This window comes from Arachis ipaensis, chromosome B7 (genome assembly GCF_059453495.1).
Source record: "Arachis ipaensis isolate K30076 ecotype BB chromosome B7, ASM5945349v1, whole genome shotgun sequence".
NCBI lineage: Eukaryota > Viridiplantae > Streptophyta > Magnoliopsida > Fabales > Fabaceae > Arachis > Arachis ipaensis.
Window position 1 is genome coordinate 114,817,895 of NC_142442.1, and position 21,846 is coordinate 114,839,740.

Sequence of the window (21,846 nt, forward strand, 5' to 3'; positions counted from 1 at the left end):
AAGATTAACAAAATCCAATTCAGAAATTCAACAATGGAAGATCAAATCAAACTAGATCTAGAGAGGAGGAAGAGTTTCTCTCCCTAGAACATGAGAACCAAAAAACTAGTCAAAATGTGTGCAAAGTCTACAATGATTGATCCCCCCTTTCTCCCTAGAGTTCCTGGGTCTTTTCCATGTAGAATCCCCTTGAATTTGGGCATGGAGCTCCTCAGAAATCGCCAGCCACGAGTTCATTAATGAGGTCACGTGCCGAGCGTTACGCGTGCATGTTGGCCACGCGTGCGTGTCATCTGAGTTTTGCAATCCACGCATACGCATCAGGCGCGCGTACGCGTTGCTGGGATTTTTGCTCATCCATGCGAACGCATCGACTTTAGCACGCCAATCCTAGCAACATGCTCCCACGCGTGCGCGTCGGCCACGCGTGCGCGTCGGCCACGCGTGTGCGTCGCAGCCAACTTCCCAAGGCTCCATTCTTCATGTTCCTTCCACTTGTACATGCTTCCTTTCTTTCTTCTAGGCCATTCTTGCCCTATAAACTCTAAAATCACTTAACAAACATATCACGGTATCAAATGGAAATAGAAGAGGATTAAAATATGGCATTTTTAAGGCAAAAGAAGCATGTTTTTTTACCATGAAGCTAAATTAGGACGGGAACACAAAACCATGCAATTTATATGAACAAGTGTGGAAAACATTGACAAAACCCCCCAAATTCTACACAATATAAACCACAAAATTCAGGTTTTTCAGTGACATTGCTTTTTCTTTCTGAATGCATAAATATACAGTGCATATTTTATGTTGGAGTTAAGAATGTTGGCTCTTGAAAGAATGATGATAAAAGAGAAGTATTATTGGTGATCTGAAAAATCCTAAAACTGATTCTTGAAGCAAGAAAAAGCAGCAAAAAGTAATAAAAGAAAAAAATATATGTATATGCGAAAAAAAAAGAGAAAGCAAGTAGAAAAGAAATAAAAAACAGAAAAAGCCAATAGCTCTTTAAACCAAAAGGCAAGAGCAAGGATCCATGGCTTTGAGCATTAATGGTTAGGAGGGCCTAAAAGAAACAAAATCTTGGCCTAAATAGTTCAAATGAGCTGCTTCCCTAACTATATGCTTGTGGTGTGAAGGTGTCAAGTGAAAAGCTTGAGACTGAATAGTTAAAGTCGTGGTCCAAAGCAAAGAGTGTGCTTAAGAACTCTGGACACCACTAGCTGGGGATTCTAACAAAGCTGAATCACAATCCGAAAGGGTTCACCCAGTTAAGTGTCTGTGGCGTTTATGTATCCGGTGGTAATATTAGAAAACAAAGCGCTTAGGGTCGCCAAGACTTAAAGGAAGCTGTGTTCAAGAATAAAAAAGAACTAAACTAGGAGAATCAATGATATCATCTGGATTCTATGTTCCTAAAGATGCCAATCACTCTGAGCTTCAATGAAAAGTGAGATGCCAAAACTATTCAGAAGCAAAAAGCTACTAGTCCCACACATCTAATTGAAACCGAGCTTCATTGAGAAATCTGAGATTTATTGTATCCTTCTATTTCTTTTTAATCCTACTTGTTTTTGGTTGCTTGGGGACAAGCAACAGTTTAAGTTTGGTGTTCTGATGAGCCGATAATTTATACGCTTTTTGGCATCATTTTCATATAGTTTTTGTTATGTTTTATTTAAGTTTTATTATATTTTCATAGGTTTTAGTGAAAAATTCATATTTTTGGATTCTACTTTGAGTTTGTGTGTTTTATGATGATTTCAGGTATTTTCTGGCTGAAATTGAGGAGCTTGAGCAAAAGTTTGATTCAGGGACAGAGAAATGACTGCAGATGCTGTCAGGATCTAACCTCTATGCACTCAAAAGAGTATTTCTGGAGCTACAGAAGTCCAAATGGTGCGCTCTCAACGGCTATGGAAAGCTAACATCCAGGACTTTCCAGAAATATATAATAGTTTATACTTTTCTCTAGAAATGAAGGTCCAAAACTGGCATTCAACGCTAGTAATCCTCCCTCATCCTGGTGTTGGAGGCCCAAGCTGGCGTTCAACGCCCCTAAGGAGTCCTAGCAGGTGGAGACACTTCAAGCTCAGCCCAAATACTCACCAAGTGGGCCCAAAAAGTGGATTTTCGCAATGCAACACTAGTTTGTCCTATTTCTGTAATTCTTAATTATTAGATTAGTATATATAGACAAGAGTTCACCCTTGTTAGGAGCCCTTGGACACTCTACACGTTTTCATTACTTTTCTGTAAGCCATGAGTCACTAACCTCCTAAGGTTAAGGTTAGGAGCTCTGCTGATTCTCATGAATTAATAATATCACTATTTTACTTCAATTTATGCTTGGTTCTATTCTAAGATGTATCTTTGTTCTTCATCCTAATGGATTGGGAGTGTTGATGGTGTATTTTTGGAAAATGAATTCCAACACCCAAAACTAACCGGCAAGTGTACCGGGTCGCATCAAGTAATAATAACTCACATGAGTGAGGTCGATCCCACAGGGATTGAAGGATTGAGCAATTTTAGTTTAGTGGTTGATTTAGTCAAGCGAATCAAGTATTGGTTTGAGTGGTTTGTGATTGACAGAAGCTAAATTGCATGAAATGTAAAGGGGGAGGGAAGAATTGCAGTAAATTAAAGAGAACAGAAAGTAAAAGTGCTGAATCTTAAAGAATAAGTAAATTAAATTGCAGAAGCTTAGATTGAAAGAAATGTAAATGAATGAATCTTAAAGTGCAAGGAAGGCAAATTGCTCGAATTATAAAAGGGTTCAGAGAGCTGGGATTGCAGAAATTAAACAAGCAGAAGTGAAATGACAATTAACAGAGAAGGAGATGAATTAAATTGAAGTAGATCTCAAACAGAAAAGTGAAAATGCTTGAAGAATGAAAACAGAAAGTAAATGTAGCTTAATTGCAGAAGTTAAAAGAGAAATTGAAGATCTCAGGAGTGGAAGAGACTAGAAAACAAGTCTAGATCTCAAATCCTTCCTTGATCCAACAAGAACAATTGCAAAAGAAAATGGAAAAGTAAATTGCAGAAGAAAAGAGAAGAATGAAAGTAGTAAACAGAATTTGCAATCAAATCATAGTTCTTAGAATTATGCAGAAAGATAGAACAAGAGATCTCAAGGTGAGATTGAAACAGAATTTCTTCAATCCTTCACCCAAGATCCAAGACAAGAAGTAAAGAGTGTTTAAGCAAGAACAAGGAAGAAGAGAGATCAATTCTCCTTCCGAATTCTCCAAGAACCAAATTCAAAGTAAAAATTCTAAAAATTATAAAATGAAAATTCTCAAAGAAGCAAAAAGGTTCCAACTAAATTAAACTAGCTTCTATTTATACACTTTCTATTCTTGGATTTAAGAATTTGGGTGGGCTTTTTAATTTAGTGGAGAATTGAATTTAAATTAAATTTTGGTCTAATATTTAGCCCAAGAGTGTTGCTCCCAGTGGAGTGCTCTGCTCTTGTGGGGAGCGGAGCATTGCCTTGTCTTAGAGCTCTTTGTTGCGTGCCAAGGTTGGGTGCCTCAGGATAGCGCTCTGCTCTTGTAGGGAGCGGAGCATCATGCTTTGTCTTGGAGCTTGTCTTGTGCGCACCAAGCTCCCTGGCCGTGTCAAACTTGTGCGTGTCAAGCCTCCTTGCCGTGTCAAACTTGTGCAAGGAATGAGGAGAGTAGCGCTCTGCTCTCCTTGGGAGCGTAGCACTCCTTTTGCTTGGGTAAGGTCCCAAGTTCGAAACTTGTTGGAGGCATGCACTGGCTCTTTTTCTTTGTGAAGGAAGTGGCGCCTTACTCCTTGCTTCCTTAAGGTGCTTTGTTCGATCCTTGGGGGTAGTATTTTAGCCATTTTTGGCTTATTTCCTTTGTGAGTAGCGCTCCTCCACTCCCCCTTGCTCATGAGTTCGAACCTTGTGGCAAGCATTGGCAAACATTTTCCCTTGTAATTGTTTTGGATGGAGCCCGATAATGCTCTTGGCAAGAGCGGAGCATCATTCTTCTCCCCTCTCTTTCTTGGTTCAAAATTGTGCTCCGCTCTCAAGGAGAGCGTAGCATCCAAGCCTTGCTTCCTTGGCTCATTGTTGTGCTCCCAGTAGAGTATTGTGACTTTCCTCCTTCATTGTGCCACGCCTCTTTGTTTCTTTTGCCACATTCTTCTCTTCCTTGGGCTACGCTTCTTAGGCCACGCTTTCTTGTTTTCTTCTTTTCTTCACCTACAAGAAATCAAAACAACCAATCAAAGTATCACCAAATTCACAAAGTTTACAAATCATTTAAATATCAATTAAATTTAGATTAAACCTCATGATTTAGTATCAATTAAATGGTGTTTGTTTAATTCAAAGAAACCATGCAATTTCATTCCAAATTACTTACTTATAATGTAAGAAAGTGCATAAAACCTAATAAAACTAGGCTAAGATGACTTGTCATCACATGTAACTTGACTGTTTGTGGCCACGCGATCACTGGTGCATGAAACTGACTCCACACATTTTGCACAGATAGACTGCCAAGTATACTGGATCGTCCAAGTAATACCTCAGGTGAGTGAGGGTCGATCCCACGGAGATTGTTGGTTTGAGCAAGCAGTGGATACCTTGCAGATCTTAGTCAGGTGGATAGAGAAGATAGTTTGTCATGAAAAACGCATAAAAAGTTAGTGTCATCAATTCGCAAACCGGTGTTACTTGAAACATCAATTTCTCCTTCAGCTCCACCGACTCAGACTCTAACACATGAGCCGCATCCGACGTTTGCTTATAGAGTTGTGACACGTGGAATACTTCATGTAAGTTAGACAAACACGGCGGGAAAGCTACTTGATATGCCACAAGCTCGAATCATTTCAAAATCTCAAACGGCCCTAAATACCTCGGATTCAACTTCTTCGTCTTAATCACTCTTCCAATCCCAATTGTCGGAGTAACCTTCAAAAATATGTGCTCACCCACTTCGAATTCCAATAGTTTCCTTCTCTGATCTGTATAACTCTTCTGTCGACTCTGTGCATTCAAGATTCTGGCCCTAATCTATTTAACCTTCTCAGTGGTCTCTGCTACCAGATCAGGCCCCAACACACTTGATTCACCGACTTCATACCAACACAGTGAAGACTGGCACTTCCGTCCATAAAGTAACATGAAGTGATACATCATCAAAGCTAACAAACAAAAACAAGTAAAAACAGCAAACATAGAAGTGGATAGGATAGCATCAAAGAAACATAAAGACAATTGGAAAGCATGTCATATTTCATACATGCATTTCCTTATTTATTAGACCTAAGAGAGGAACTCCACAACCTTTTTAGCCTTTGTTCTTCTTGCTCGGTTCTCCTTCCTTCCCCTTTTTCTTACTTGACGACCTTTGCTTTCCTTTTTTCTTTCTTGCTTCTCCTTGGTTTCCTTCTTGTTCCTTACTTGCCATTCCTTGATTTCCTTCTTGTTTCCAAAATCCCTTTTCTTGCATGATTTTTGCCACTCTTGCTTCATGTCGAGCTATTGTTTCAAGTTGAGCTTTCTCCATATCATTTGCCACTTGACTGATGGGTATAATCTTTAAGTTTAAAACTGGCATAGCTGAAATCAGGTAATGAAGCTTTAATTGGGTATTCATGTCATACTCCACTCTACCCTGATATCTAGCCTCTTGAAGTGTTGTATACTCTATGAAATGTTTGCCCTGTTGAACTTGATGCTTTGAAATTTTATTGAGGGATTCTTGGAGTTGTGCATATTGCTCTCTTTGTTGTTCCATCATCATTTGTTGAAAATCCCTTTGTTGTTGAGCTTCTTGCTCTTGGAATTGCATGTATTGCCTTGAAACCCCTTCCAAGGCACCTTGAACTTGGCTCAAATCAAAGGGGTTGGATGATGCTTGCCCTGTTTCATGCCCTGCTTCTTGCTCTGCTTCTCTTCTTCTCTGTGGTCTTCTTTGCCTTTGATTGGTTGTGACTTTTTTCATTCTTTGTTTAGTAATAGGCTTGGCTATTGACACCTAGCTGGTGTCTTCATCTTCGAAGAGTACCCCAACCTTTTCACATAAACGTTGAATGGTACTCAGATGGCCTAGCAAAGATTCATAGGTATTCTTTTCTGCCATTTTTTAGATGCTGTTAGCAATGAGCTCTGGCACCTTCACTTCTCCTCCTTTCATTATACAATGAACCATTATTGCTCTGTCTACTATGACCTCAGAGATGTTTAATGTAGGGAGGATTGACCTCCTTACTATCTCAAACCATCCCTTTGCTTCGGGTATGAAGTCACATCTTCTTAGTTAGTTTGGGTTTCCATGTGAATTTATTATCCACTCTGTCCCCAAAACACAGATATCATTCACTATATCTTCATACCTTTGGTCACCATTGGTTCTTTCCTCATAGCTAGCTTCGGAGAAGGATTGTGGTCTTATTTTTAGTGCCCTCATGATTGAATTAGGACTGAAAAAGAAGAAGACAATGTTAATAGAGACGAAGACGAAAAAGACGAGTTCGATGATCAGAAAATTACCTCGGAAGAGGAGGATGATGAACCAGAGGAAAAAGATAAACCAGAGGAAGAAGATGATGAATCTGAATAAGATTAATATAAACATAGTTCTATCTTTTGATTTTCGTTATCAAACTTTTGTTTCATATTTACATTCTCTATATTTGATATTTTACATCATATAATAATCACTGTTTTCAGATAAAATACTAATTTATTCAATATTAACTGAGATTTGACTATCAATTATTAACTATGGGGGTACATCATAGATTAAAAAAATAAAAAAAATTCTCACTACCGACAGATTTATCGACGGAAAATCCTGACGGTAGCAATCATTATTAATATTTTTTAAAAAAATAATAAAAACTTTTTTCATCGGATTTACCGTCAAATTTGTCTAATGATAAAGTGGCACGAAGGCTCATTTTCTGGCACCAATGTTACCATCAGAATTTTCTGCTGATAATGTTAGTCAGATTTCTTGCCCAAGAATCATGACATTCCGATGCTAAATTCACCGCAAGTTACCGGCGAACTTCAAAATCCGACAGTAAATATTTACCGGTGAGGTTTATACCGTCGAATTTAATCCGACAAAAATTTGCCAATAAACATAGTACCGACAAATTTTTTTCATTTTTTGCCGATAATTCCGATGGTAATCAGTGATTTTCTTGTAATGCTATTTCATAAAGTCATAACATTGAAATCATACAATACAATAAGTCAATAACTAACAAAAGTCTTGACACAATGAAATTCAACAACAACAAAATTACAATACGATAAATAAAGTCATTAAAAGTTCAATAGTTAACACAACAAAAGATAAAAATAAAATTTCAACAAAAAATAGCCACATTTTGCTATTCTCTCTAGCATACCAATGTGAAATCGAAAGAGAAACATATAATAATAATAATAATAATAATAATAATAATAATAATAATAATAATAATAATAATAATAATAATAATATAGCACCAATAGAAAAAAATCAGTTAAACATGCTGATATTAAAGAGAATAATTCATTCCATGACTAGATGTACTCAATCAAACTAAATACCAGAATCTTCTTCATTAGGATCAAGAATTGGTGTAACTTCTACAAAACATATAAAACAAGGAACAATCATAACAAATAATATTTATAAATAAAAACTAGATTAAAAATTATTCAAAGGTAATAAAGAAAATTATCAATCGAAAGTTGACCATACCTAATTCCAATTTCTCCAAATCCTCAATGAGCTCTTTAAGAACAAGTTTTGGAGAGTTTCGGAGCCAATTCTATGTACAAATTAATGACTTAACTGTCATCAGAGTTAGAGAACTCTGATAGAGAGAATTATGCCGATTCAGAATTTCTCAAAAACAAGAATCACTTCCGTTGCAAGTATAGTCCAAACCGGCAATGGATCCTCCCAATCAAAGTTTAAATTTCAAATACAAATAACCAAGAGTAATTAAACCTCGAGTAGTCTTCCCTAGAAACTAGTGACCTCAAGCGCACAATTTTGGTTGTGAAAAGCAAAGGGGTTTTCAATAGTTGAAGCAAACAAATAAGAAAAAAAAGAACGCTCAAAATTGCAATTAATAAACTAATAAGGAATAAAAGAACTATCTATGTAATATAGACACGTAATGCTTTAAAGTGAGAGAAATGTGGTTCAAAGCATAAATGGAACCTTGACTTGGGATGAGTTATGAAATTCCTTCCTTGCCATAACCACAACTATGATAATTATGATGGATTAATCTCACCTAGTCAACCCTTAACATCGAAGAGTAAGTCAAGTGAGTATAATTGTTATTAATCCAAAAATCCAAGCTAACTTACTAATTACCTTAGTAAAAAGCTAGCGTTAGTGGAAACAATAACAACGAACATCCCAAGAATTATCACTAAATGTCGGACATTATGACTTTAATATTCCATAAATTCATTTCTCTAAGTCAAGGAGTGAAAATCTACCTAATAATCAAAATTGACATTTCATTAAACACATGATAGGCATAATCATAAAACATGGCAAAATTAGAAAAATGATAAAAACTATGAACCACAAATGATCAAAATCAACACTAGTAACTCAAACAAACATATAATAACCACCAAACATCAATTACATTAACTCAAACTCAAAATTACAAAACTATGTATATATTGACAAAGGAAATTAAAGTGCAAGAAAATGTAGAATAAGTAGTGCAATAAAAGAGAAAATTAAGAAATACTTACAATGAAAATAAGCAAGGATCCAGAATCAAAATTGGAGAATGAAAACTTGTAGTATAAACCTAATTAAACCTAAGAAAAATTGAGAGAAAACCTGAGAAACTATCCTAAAAACTACCCTAAAACTAACTAAAACTATGCCTAAGTGTATTGTATAATGTATGGTATGTGTGTGTGTTGCTAGCCTCTCCCTTATATGCTTCAGCACTTTAGAAATGTGCCTAGAAACCCCCAAATTCGCGAGCCACGTGACTTTTTAATGAAGTCATGCGCAGGGACTTGTGCGTACGCACACATGCTAATTTCCTCTTGTGCGTACGCACAAGGTGTTATGCATACGCACACTTGGCTGTGTGCTTCTCCTTTGTTTTCTTCATGTTTTCTCCCAATTGCATGCTTCTCTTCCATTCTCATCAAGCCATTCCAACCTATTACATCTGAAATCACTCATCAAAATCATCAAGACATCGAATAGAATGAAAGTGGAATAAAATTGATTAAAAGAAGCACAAAATAGCATGTTTTCACAATTGGACATAATTTAGAGAGAAAACACAAAAGCATGCTATTTAGGTGAATAAATGTGGGTTTATATGATAAAATCCACTCAAATCAATCCAAAATTTATCAACAAATGTGGATTCATTAATTCTCCATCATTTAAACAATAGTATGTCCTCATGCTAATCACAATCAAAGGAGAAGGGTAAAAGGGCAAGCAACTTATTTAATGCACTATCTACATACATGCAACTATGCTAAATGTTACCTACCTATATCTATACTAAGAGTTCTACTGAATTTGGCAAAAACGAACAGTGGAATTCCAATCAATCCAAAGTAGCTTTTTAGGTCCAAGATAAGAAGTCAATGTGATATGATCAATGTCCAAAGATTTGATTTGAAAATTTCAAAGATTAGTTCAGCAACTTGCAAGAAAACACAAGATAATAGATGCAATAATAGAATTGAGCGATCGAACTCCTCACCAGATGTGTATACGCTCTAATCGCTCAGTGTTTAGGGCTTAGTCACTCAATTCTCATTTAATCATGTTTTCTAGGATTTGCTAGTCATCTAACAATCAACAAATACTTGATGCATAAATGCAAATATCATGAGGTCTTTGGAGGGTTGTAATGGGGATAGGGTAAGGGTAGGATTAATATGGTTAAGTGGACTAGTAGATTGGATCTTTGATTAGCTCAAGTATCCCACCTAATCCTATATTAACCTATTTACACCAAAGGAAACAACCTATCTTCCAATTCTCCTTTCTCACATTTACTCATGCATCTTCTTTCTAATTCACACACATATGCATCCTTTATTTACATTTTTATTATCATTTCTTTCCTTTTTCTTTTTCTTTTTCTTCTTTTTTTTCAAAAAATATATACACCAAAATTTTCTCTTTTCTTTTATCATAAAAAAGAGATGCATATGTTTTAAGTAATGAATGCATGAGTGTTTACCCATTTTTCCACATTTTCTCAATGAATACCCAAAGTAAACTAACTACCAATGTGTCCCCCAAAAATTTTCCCCCACACTTGAATAACACACACTACTCAACCCAAGATAATCAAAGATACCATTCATGGACATCAATGGTTTTTCACTTAGGGAGAATGGTGTGCTTAAAATTAGAACTAAAGGAAAATTAAGAGGCTCAAAAGTATATTACAATGGTAGATATAAGAGTTGGCCATATGGGTTAGTGAGTTCAATTTCAAAAATAGCCTCAATCATACTAAATGCATTCAAAACATCAAATATAGGACATAAAGATTCAAGCGAATCTAAGATTACAATCATAAAGGAGTATAGCACACAAGAACAAAATTTCGTGGTTGAAAATGTGCAACTACACAATTAAAGCTCAAATCTCACTTGGTGTTTTGTGCTAGCTCTTTTCTATGTTCCATAAAATACTTCAAGCAAGTTGAAAAATAAGTTTTCGAATCTAATCAATGGAACACCCTAAAAGAGGTTTCTTGAAAATTCCTTTGTTGTTTTTACCTAACTTATTTCCTATACCATGCAACATGCAAATGCAAATATTTACCACCATAGAACTATAAATAACTAAGATATATGTATAGGCAAACTAAGTAAAATGCAATAAAATAAAACTCTAACAAAAATTCACAAAACTCATAACTACTAAAAACTAAAAAATACTGCAAAGTGTTTAGAAAGAGAAATTTACGCCCCAAAATTGCAGATCCTCCCCTACACTTAATCATTGTACAGTCTTCCATGCATGCACATAATCTGGGGGTGAAGAACTATGAGGCTCCACCTTCAGTTGGTGGACACTGGGGCTCGGGCTGCTGGATAAATCAAACAAACAAGAATTGAGGAAGAGGTCATATGAGTGTGGTATGATAAAAGACAATGTGTGTATTCTAAATGTGTGCACGGTTTAGAACACACACATTGGCCGGATAAATGGTAACCACAAAAGCAAAAGAAATAGCATGTGTTCCTCAATTAAGTAGCCTAGGTTGCAAGTAAAGAATAAACAAGAGATAGGACACAAACAAACCTAGGTAGCCACAACTAAAGTGAATTGAATATATAAGATATTGGATATTGAAATTGTGCAGGTGAAAGCGTATGATGAATAGAAAATGGCACAATCAACAATAACCAATTTAATAATGAAAAGAGAACTACTTATTCATCTTCAAAATTAATGAAATAGTCACATGGTAAAGGTACTTGTTGCAAAAAGTGACAAGCTTGATAAGAATCAAGTTAAGTCACTCAAACAAATGCAAGGCATTAACAAGTGATGTGATTAATTTGATATGAAAATCATGATGAACAAGTAATTCAACTCAATTCACTTAATTCAATATGCACTTATAAATAATTTGTCCTAGGATGTAATCAAAACATGAATAATCAAACCCACTAGGTACTAGTAAATTAAGGCGAAGTATAAGTGCCTTGATGAAATTCAATCTTAAATAACATCAACAATCATCTAAGGTGCACAATTCATGATTAAGTTGCCAAACAAGGATATAGTCTAATGCATATGGTAGCTACAACATATGAATCAAACTCAAAATTTATCTAGGCAAGCAAACAAAGACTTAATGTGTAGCGCACAAATTCATAAAAAATTATGTCAAATTCAAACAAGAAGCAACCAATCAACGTCAATCAAATACTTGCAACTTATTTAATTAACAAAAAACTAAACCAAAACTAATATAATTACTAAAATGAAAATGAAATGCAATTAAAACTAAGTAGGGTAAGTAGAAAATAGGGTAAAAGGGAAAGAAGAGACGGGTAGAGGGGGTGGAAATGCCTTAGGGCTTAAGTCAAAGTGCAATTAAAATGTTCCCAAAACAGCACGTTTGCGTACACACATATAGGTATGCATATGCACACTAGGTGAAAAACAGAAGGTGTGTGCCCGCACAAACATGTGCGAACGCTCCAAACAGAGAGAAAATTAAGAAGCGTGCGTACACACAAAAAGGGATTTTTTTTTTTTTTAGAGATGAAAATGATCATGTGTGTGTGCACACGCATCTGTGTGTATGCACAAAGAGCAAAATTGGTAGGGATGCACACGCACAGGGGCATGCAAGCGCTCCCAACAGGGGCTGTGCAGGCTAGTGTGCGTACGCACAAGTGGGTGCGTACGCACCTAACGCAAAATTTGGTGATTGTGTGCGTACGCACAATGCCCTGTTTTTCCAAAAAAAAAATTTCTTTCAAATTCTAAGTACTAAACCTTAGCTCAACAAAATTTCAACCCAAACATCCAGAAATACATAAATTCATGATCCATACACAAATTAACCTAACTGGACTTAAAATTAAACTAATTCTAAACTAGCTAAGACAAGAAAATGCAATAACCAAGACCATAAACAAAGAGAAAGGTTGGAAAGATGTTACTGACGGAGAAAAATTGTCGGTAAAGATTTTCACAAAAAATGTCGCATTGCAAGTATAGTTCTAAACCAGCAAATTATCCTCGGTCAATGTTTAAATTGTTTGTCACAAATACAAATCCAATAAAATTAACCAAAGTATTTAAACCTCGGGTCATCTCTCAAGGAATTACAGGGAAGTATGTTTATTATTGGTTATGAAAAAGTATATTTTTGGGTTTTGAGTTTAATAAGCAAGGAATGTAAATAACAAGAATATAACTAACAACTAAGAAAAGTCCTAGCAAGGGTTGAGAATCAGAATTCCTATCCTCGTTATCATTGTCAATTGTAATGGTAAATGTGAATTGCCTTCACTTAGTTAACCTCTAACCAATGGAGGAAGGTCAAGTGCATACAATTAATTTGAGTTCATAAGTCCTAGTCAACTCATAGTAAGAGACTAGTTTTGGTGAAGTTCAAGCTAACCGACAATCTTCAATCACCAATCAACAAAAGACTTTTGATAACTCAAGAGTCTCTAAATAATCAATCCAAGTCAAGAACATAAAAATCTAATTTAAAATCCAACCAAGAATTTTATCAAACACTTGGAAGGCACAAATTAAAAGCATAGAGAATTAATAAGAGATAATAAAATCTAAGATACCCAATTGTAAGACAACAATAACCAATAATTAAAGGAAGAACAATGACATAAAAATATGAATTGCATTAATCTAAATCAAAGGGAGCAAGAATGCATCAACAATGAAGTAAACAAATGGAAGCAATAACAGGGAAACTAAAAGAAGTAAAATGCTAGAACAAACAAGAGTAAAGGAAAACTAAATTAAAGCAAGGTGAAAATCTGAATCTAAGAAGAAATAAGACTAAAACCCTAAAACCTAGAGAGAAACCTACATCTAAACCTAATAATTGTGTATGAATGAAAGTTGGATCATTCCCTTTCCAGCTTCATTCTGCAGCCTCTAATCCATATTTTCGGGCCTGGAACTGGGTCAAAAGCATCCCAGAAATTACCCCCAGCAAATTCTGTTTAATGCAGCACGTGACGCTCGTCACGCGTACGCGTCAGCCACGTGTATGCGTCGCTAAACCTTGTACTTAGCCACGCGTAGGCGTTAGCCACGCGTGCGCATGTACACATCGTCCATGCGTACGCATCGCTGCCAGCTTCTCAAAACTTCAATTTCTTGTGTTCCTTCCACTTTTGCATGCTTCTTTTCCATCCTATAAGCCATTCCTGCCCTGTAAACCCTGAAAACACTTACCAAACATATCACGGCATCGATGGTAATAAAAGAGGAATAAAAATTAGCAAATTTAAGGCCAAAGAAGCGTGTTTTCAATCATAACACAAAATTGGAAAAGATTTGTAAAACCATACAATTTATATAAATAAGTGTGAGAATAATGGATGAAATTCACTCAATTCAACCTAGAATATACCATGAAATAGTGGTGCATTAGTTACCATGGTGGGGTGTCTCCCACCTAGCATTTTTATTTAGAGTCCTTAAGTTGGACTTTTTTAGGAGACTTTTGTTAGGGTGGCTTATGTTTCCACTCCTCCTTGAACCTCCATCCGTGCTTGGTCTTTAAAGCTCCTCCGGGATCCCATATTCTAGCTTTCCGTTTCCCTTCTTGTTAATTTCTATGCCTTAAGCCAGATGGACAAACTCCTAAAGTGCCCTTGAAACAACCCAACACTCTCCGGAAACCACTCAATTATGCCTTGCATCCCACTTGGACTCCAATTCTTGAATTGGTTTTCTTAAAGAACCTTGGATTCACTTGGCAACCAACACTCTTTTCTCCACCATGCAACAATCCAAGAAGTATCTTAAGTTGATGGTCCGTCTCTAAGATAGCATATTGATATGGGCCAATGAAGGTCATTGGTGAAATTGCCACCCACTAAATGTGCTCTTGAAATGGAATTGCTTCCTCACCAACTTCCTCTTCCCAATCACTCAAGTCATAGCAAGGAGGTTGTGAGAAGTCTACTTCCATATCTTTCTCAAACTCGATGGGAAGAGGTTCATTAAGATTATTAAGGGGATTGACCAAGGTGGAAAAAAAATTATTAATGATAAAATCCAATTCTGGATCAATTTCCCTCAATTCTCCATTTATCTCCTCCGGATCAAATACTATAATTCCTTCCTCTTATTGTAATTCATGCTCTAACTCTTCTTCTTTCCCTTGAGGCTGCATGTTCTCCTCTTCACTATAATCTTTAGTTGATCCGCCACATTCTTCAAGAGGAATGCCTTGATCAGATGAGCGTAGGAGGACTAAGTGGTTCACCACTTCGGCTATGGTAGCCATGAATTGTCCTTGTGTCCTTTGGAATTCTTCTTGCTCTTGGAGGAAAGCTTGAAGCTCTTGTTCTTCTTGGGATAAAGGTTGGAGAACTTTATATTGCGGTGAAAAAAGGGTTTCATTGTTTGGGAGAAAGGTTGTTGGTGCGTACGATCCCCACACTTTCGTACAGCAGTACCAGCAAGTGTACTGGGTCGTCCATGTAATACCTGAGTGAGTCAGGGTCAATCCCACGAGGATTGTGGCTTGAAGCAAGCTATGGTTATCTTGCAGGTCTTAGTCAAGCAGATCAGAAGGTTGTTGAATTATGATGATCATGAAACTATGAAGACATATAATTAATAAAGATACTTTGTAAATTAAATGAAAATCAGTAATAGGGATATCTTGAAGGATTGGAGTTGCTTTGTCTTTCTGAATTAACTCCGGTATTACTGCTCTCTTTGCTTGTGAGTGATTTCTTCAATGGCAGGCTATATGTGATTGACACTGGTTTGAGCAACTGCCAATACTCCTCCAGATCTGAACCCCAGGTTTAGTGCAGATCTATTCTGATTGAGGGTGAAGCTCGTACAGTTCATTCTCCTTAATGATCCTACTCAAAACGCCACAGACAAGGTCAGATCTTTCGAATCAGAGAATGCTGCACCTTGGGTTCTAGCCTCTACCACAGAGACCCTAATCTCTCCAGAAATTGGCTGAACTGATGTCTTGAGAAGTCCCCAATTAAGTTGTGGATTAGCCGTCTGAGATATGTAATAACATAGCTGTTGGCTCATCATTGTCCGATGAAAGACACACTCTGAGCCCAAGTAGATACGGGTGTTTGTCAGGCACGTTCATCTTAGTGTGATGAACAGAGCTAATTTGCCAGATCATCCTATTCACCACGATGAAGATCAGATATACATCTTAGAATTAATCAAACACAGATCGAAGAGAAACAGTAGTACTTTTATTAATTCATAGGACTCAGCAGGGCTCCTCCCCTCAACCTATGAGGTTTAGAAACTCATACTGATGTAAAAACACAATGATAAACGTGTATGATGGGGAAAAGTGTCAAAGAAGGTGATGATAGGTCTGAATTACATAAACATAATCCCTTAAATACTAAACAAATGACTAGTAAATAGTCTATCTAGTGCTAAAATTCACTTATGGGCCCACTTAGGGAGTGTTTGGACTGAGCTTTGATGAGATCCACGTGCTTTGAGGTATCTGGGCGTTTGGACATTGGTCTCTGCTCTTTTGGGCGCTGGACGCCTAGAAGGGGCAGGTAGCTGGAATTGGACGCCAGTTTTGGGCCTTCTAATCCGAAGCAAAGTATAGACTATTATATATTGCTAAAAAGCTCTGGAAGTCAGCTTTCCATAGCTGTTAAGAGTGCTCCATTTGGACTTCTGTAGCACCAGAAAAGCTCTTCCGAGTGCAGGCAGGTCAAATCCAGACAGCATCTGCAGTGCTTTCTCTGTCTCTGAATCAGACTTTTGCTCCAGCTCCTCAATTTCAGCCAGAAAATACCTGAAATTGTCCAAAAACACAAAAACTCATAGTAAAATCCAAAAATGTGAATTTAACACTAAAACCTATAAAAACTTAATAAAAACTAAATAAAATATACTAAAAACTATATGAAAATGATGCCAAAAAGCGTATAAAATATCCGCTCATCACAACACCAAACTTAAACCATTGCTTGTCCCCGAGCAACTAAAAACACAGCAGGATAAAAAGAAAATTAAGATACAAATAAATTTCTAAGTCTCAAATGAAGCTTAGTGACAATTAGATGAGCGGGACTTAGTAGCTTTTTGCTTCTAAATAGTTTTGGCATCTCACTATCCATTGAAACTTAGAATGGTTGGCATCTTTAGGAACTTAGAATCTAGATGATATTATTAACTCTCCTAGTTCCGTTCTTTTTTATTCTTGAACATAGATTTTAGAGTCTTGGCCGTAACCCTAAGCACCTTGTCTTCCAGTATTACCACCGGATACAATAATGCCACAGACACTTTAATTGGGTGAACCTTTTCAGATTGTGACTCAGCTTTACTAGAGTCCCCAGATAGAGGTGTCCAGATTTCTTAAGCACACTCTTTTTGCTTTGGACCATGACTTTAACCGCTCAGTCTCAAGCTTTTCAATTGACACCTTCATACCACCAGTACATGGTTAGGGACAGCTTGGTTTAGCCACTTAGACCAGGATTTAATTCCTTTGGGCCCTCCTATCCATTAATGCTCAAAGCCTTGGGTCCTTTTACCTTTGCCTTTTGGATTAAAGGGTTATTGGCTTTTTCAATCTGCCGTCCTTTTCCTGCATTTTTGAGCAGTAATGGATTTTTCTACTTTTTAATTTTTTTCTTTTCACCATTTTTCTTTCTTTTTTTTCGCATGCATATTATATTTTTTTTTCTTTTGTAACATGCTTTTTCCTTTTCTTTTTGCTGCTTTTTCTTGTTTCAAGGATCAATTTTATTGATTTTTCAGATTATCAATAATACTTTTCCTTTTTCCTTATTCTTTCAAGAGCCAACATTCTAAAATTTCAACTTCAAATATGCATTGTTTAATCATACATTTAGAAAACAAAGAGCAAATGACACCACATCAACATAATTAACCTATTCTTATTTTAGACTTGAAATTCATTCATCTCTCAATTTTTTTCAATTAAAATTTTTCTTTTAAGAAAGGTGAAAGATATATGGAACATCTTACAACTTTTAAGACATTAATGCAAATGATCATGCAACTAGAACAAGAGAACAAATAAAATATAACAGAAAACAGGAAAATAATAAAGGAAAAGAGGTAAAAGAGAACGAGTCCACATTTAACGGTGGCGTCTAGTGTTCCTCCTTGAGGATCCAATATGATGCTTGATCTCTTCTATGTCCTCCCTTTGCCTTTGTTGCTCTTCCCTCATAGCCCTTTGGTCTTCCTGATGTCAGGGCATCTTGGCCAGTTTCACTAACCTTTTCTTTACCGTTTTTAGGGTAGTTTCATGCATCTCTTTAGGAAATAAGCTAGTTTTGGGTAGATATTCACCTACACCTTGATTCAAGCATACATTGTGCATTTTACATTATTTCATGAGGATTTTGCATAAGTTTAGTGACAAATTGTATGTTGCATTACCCATGACTTGGACTAGAACTTTGATGCACTCTATTGCTTGATTTTAGGACCAAAGGAAGCAAGGAAAGGGAGGTAACTTGCAAGGTTAAATGAGAAAAGTGATTGCCAATGACACTCTCAAAGCCATCATTGCCCACGTTAAGAGTCACGTTAACTGAGTTAACGTGAACTCTAACGTGGAAAATGGAAGTAGAGCCAACGTTAGTGACACTTAACATTGTCACTAACATTGGCAAACACTCATGAGTGGCCACGTTAGAGCCCACGTTAACCTAGTTAACGTGGCCTCTAACGTTAAAGGGGGAAGAGAAGCCAACGTTAGTGACATTCAACATTGTCACTAACGTTGGCCTAAGGATGCAACACACCACGTTAACTCCCACGTTAACTTGGTTAACGTGGGAGCTAACGTAAGAAGTGAGAGTTGTCGACAACGTTAGTGACACTCAACATTGTCACTAACGTTAGAAGCAACCATACAACCCCCCAAGGAGCCACGTTAACTTCCACGTTAACTTAGTTAACGTGGAAGCTAACGATGAGGAATGAATGATGAGCCAACGTTAGTGACACTCAACATTGTCACTAACGTTGGGATGGCTAAGAATGGCCACGTTAGAAGCCACGTTAACCTAGTTAACGTGGACTCTAACGTGAGATCTAGGGGCACATTGAAACGTTAGTGACAATGTTGAGTGTCACTAATGTTCTCGAAGGTTGGCAAGGCCACGTTAGAAGCCACGTTAACCTAGTTAACGGGGGCTTTAACGTGAAGAAAAAAGGGGCACACTGGAACGTTAGTGACAATGTTGAGTGTCACTAACGTTCTCGAAGGTTGGCAAGGCCACGTTAGAAGCTACGTTAACCTAGTTAACGTGGGCTCTAACGTGAGGCAAAGAGGTACATTGGAACGTTAGTGAAAATGTTAAGTGTCACTAACATTCCCGAACTTATACTTTCATTAAATGTTGACACCCCTAATGCCCTGAGCTAAAGTCTCTGCCCACTTAGCACTTTCTCTCTGCAAGTAAAGCCAAGCCCAAATGAAGAAAAGAACTGCTTCAAACTCAAGATCCAAAGGCCCAAGACTTGAAGAGCAAACTAGAAGCTGAGAAGAGTAGTATATATAGGAGTAGCTTTGAATTGTAAAAGGAGTTCTGGAAGCTGGAAAAAGAGAACTACTCTCTGTATTTTACTTTCTCTGCATTTTCTAGTTTTATGATGTATTCTCCATCTTTGTTTTCATTTTCAAGAGCTATGAACAACTAAACCCCTTTCATTGGGTTAGGGAGCTCTGTTGTAATTTGATGGATCAATACTAATTTTCATTATTCTTCTTCTATCTTTTCTCTTGATTTTACTTGAAAGCTTTCGATCTTCATCCAATTGAGTAGTTATCTTGGAAGAGAAGCTATTCAAACTTTGATCTCTTTTAAACCTTGAAAGAGGAATGAAGAGATCAAGCTAGAAATGCTTTCTCATGCTGGACCAAATTGGGTTTGGATGGGTATGTGACTATAACCCTCTCAATACTTGATTTGGGAAATGCATGTGGTATAATCAGTGACCATACTTCATCTCTTCTCATGAGCAATTGACCAAGGAATTGGCTATTGATCAAGATTTGAGAGATTAAATTGCAAGAAATTGTAATTCAATCACTTAAGATTGCCAAGGAGATCAATGAGTGCATTGATTGAGGAAGAGATGAAAATGAACTTGATCCGGAGAATTGCAACATCTCCTAAGCCCAATGAACTCCCATCTCTGATCTTACCCATTCTCTTTAATTTCTGCCATTTACTTTTATGAGCAAATCCCCCATTCCCATTTACAATTTTGCAATTTATTTTCAGTCATTTACTTCCAGTCCTTTAATTCTAGCATTTACTTTTCTGTTATTTACATTTCTACCATTTTATTTTCTGCAACTCTCAACCCAAATTCTAAATTCGCTCAACTAGAACATTCTTCTAATTAAAGTTGCTTGATCAATCAATCCCTGTGGGATTCAACCTCACTCTATTGTGAGTTTTTACTTGACGAAAAATTCGGTACACTTTCCGAAGGGAGATTTGTTGAGAGACAAGTTTTCCGTGCATCAAGTTTATGGCGCCGTTGCCGGGGATTGATTGTGCATCAACAATGATTAAATTGGAAGATCACTAGATTGAGCATTTTTATTTTGTGAATTTCATTTTCTGTTTGAGTGATTTACTTTTTGTTTTAGTTAAACTTCTTCCCTTCCCCCTCTACTCTTTTGTTCTTCTTTGTTATTTTCAATTCTGTTTGCTAACCCACTAACTGTTTGATATATTGCATCACCCACAACTAACAGTAATTCTGACACAAATACTTTCTGCACCTATCTTTTCTTGCTTGCACTTGATGGTTGTATGACAGGGAGAAGAAGCGGGGCCTCAACTTCCTTCGATTCTAAACCTGAGAGGACTTTCCTTAGATTAAGGAGGGAGACAAGAGGAAAGAAAGTGGTTGGTGCTGAGGAAGAAGAGGAATTCTTTGAAACAAACATGGAAGACAACATGGAAAACCATCATGAAGAAGAAGATCACAACCATGGGGGAGGAGGTAGAGCAAATCATGTTGGGGAGGATAGAAGAGTTTTGGGCTCTTACATCAATCCAAACCCAGGCAATTATGGAAGTAACATCCAAAAGCCAACAATCCATGCCAACAACTTTGAACTTAAACTACATCTTATCACCCTTGTTCAGAACAACTGTTCGTTTGGAGGAAGTGTTCAAGAAGACCCCAATCAACATTTAACCACCTTCCTGAGAATATGTGACACAGTGAAGTCTAATGGTGTTCATCCTGACGCCTATAGACTACTCTTATTTCCATTCTCACTCAGGGACAAGGCAGCCAAATGGCTGGAATCTTTCCCAAGGGAAAGCTTGACAACTTGGGAAGACGTGGTGAACAAATTCTTAGCAAGATTTTACCCTCCTCAATGAATCAATAGGCTGAGAGCTGAGGTCCAAACTTTTAGGCAACAAGATGGTGAGACTCTATATGAAGCATGGGAGAGGTTCAAGGACTTAACAAGGAGGTGTCCACCTGACATGTTCAACGAATGGGTGCAGCTACACATTTTCTATGAAGGACTCTCTTATGAGTCAAAGAATGTCGTAGACCATTCATCTGGAGGATCTTTGAACAAGAAGAAGACCATTGAGGAAGCCATAGATGTTATTGAAACAGTAGCAGAGAACGACTACTTCTATGCTTCCGAAAGAGGGAACACAAGAGGAGTAATGGAGCTAAACAATGTAGATGCTCTGTTGGCCCAAAACAAACTCATTACCCAGAAGCTGGCTGACCTCACCAAGAAGATGGAGATGAACCAAGTAGCAGCAATCTCCACTTTATCAACAATCCAAGAAGGAGTGAATGAAAAAGCAGAGGGGAGTCAGGAGCAAGCCAACTACATTAGGAATTCACCAAGAAAAAATTATGATCCATACTCTAAAACCTACAACCCTGGATGGAGAAACCACCCAAACTTTGGGTGGGGAAGTGAGCAAGATCAAAACCAAGACCAGAAACGTTACAACTCCAACAGCAATGCAGCTCACCAGCAATTCACACAGAGGACGTCTCAACACCCCCACAACAACACTTCTTCATATGCTTATCAAAACCAAAATAGCACATCTGCTCCGAATCACCCATCAAT

The 21,846-nt window shown here is 37.1% G+C and overlaps 1 non-coding gene across 1 annotated transcript; it reads right to left on the reverse strand.

The window, feature by feature from the left end:
- Window positions 1-21,130: 21,130 nt before the first annotated feature.
- On the reverse strand, window positions 21,131-21,234 carry LOC148553800 (small nucleolar RNA R71). Its single transcript, XR_015892553.1, has one exon. It is a non-coding gene; the product is annotated as a small nucleolar RNA R71 (small nucleolar RNA).
- Between the last annotated feature and the right edge of the window lie 612 nt (window positions 21,235-21,846).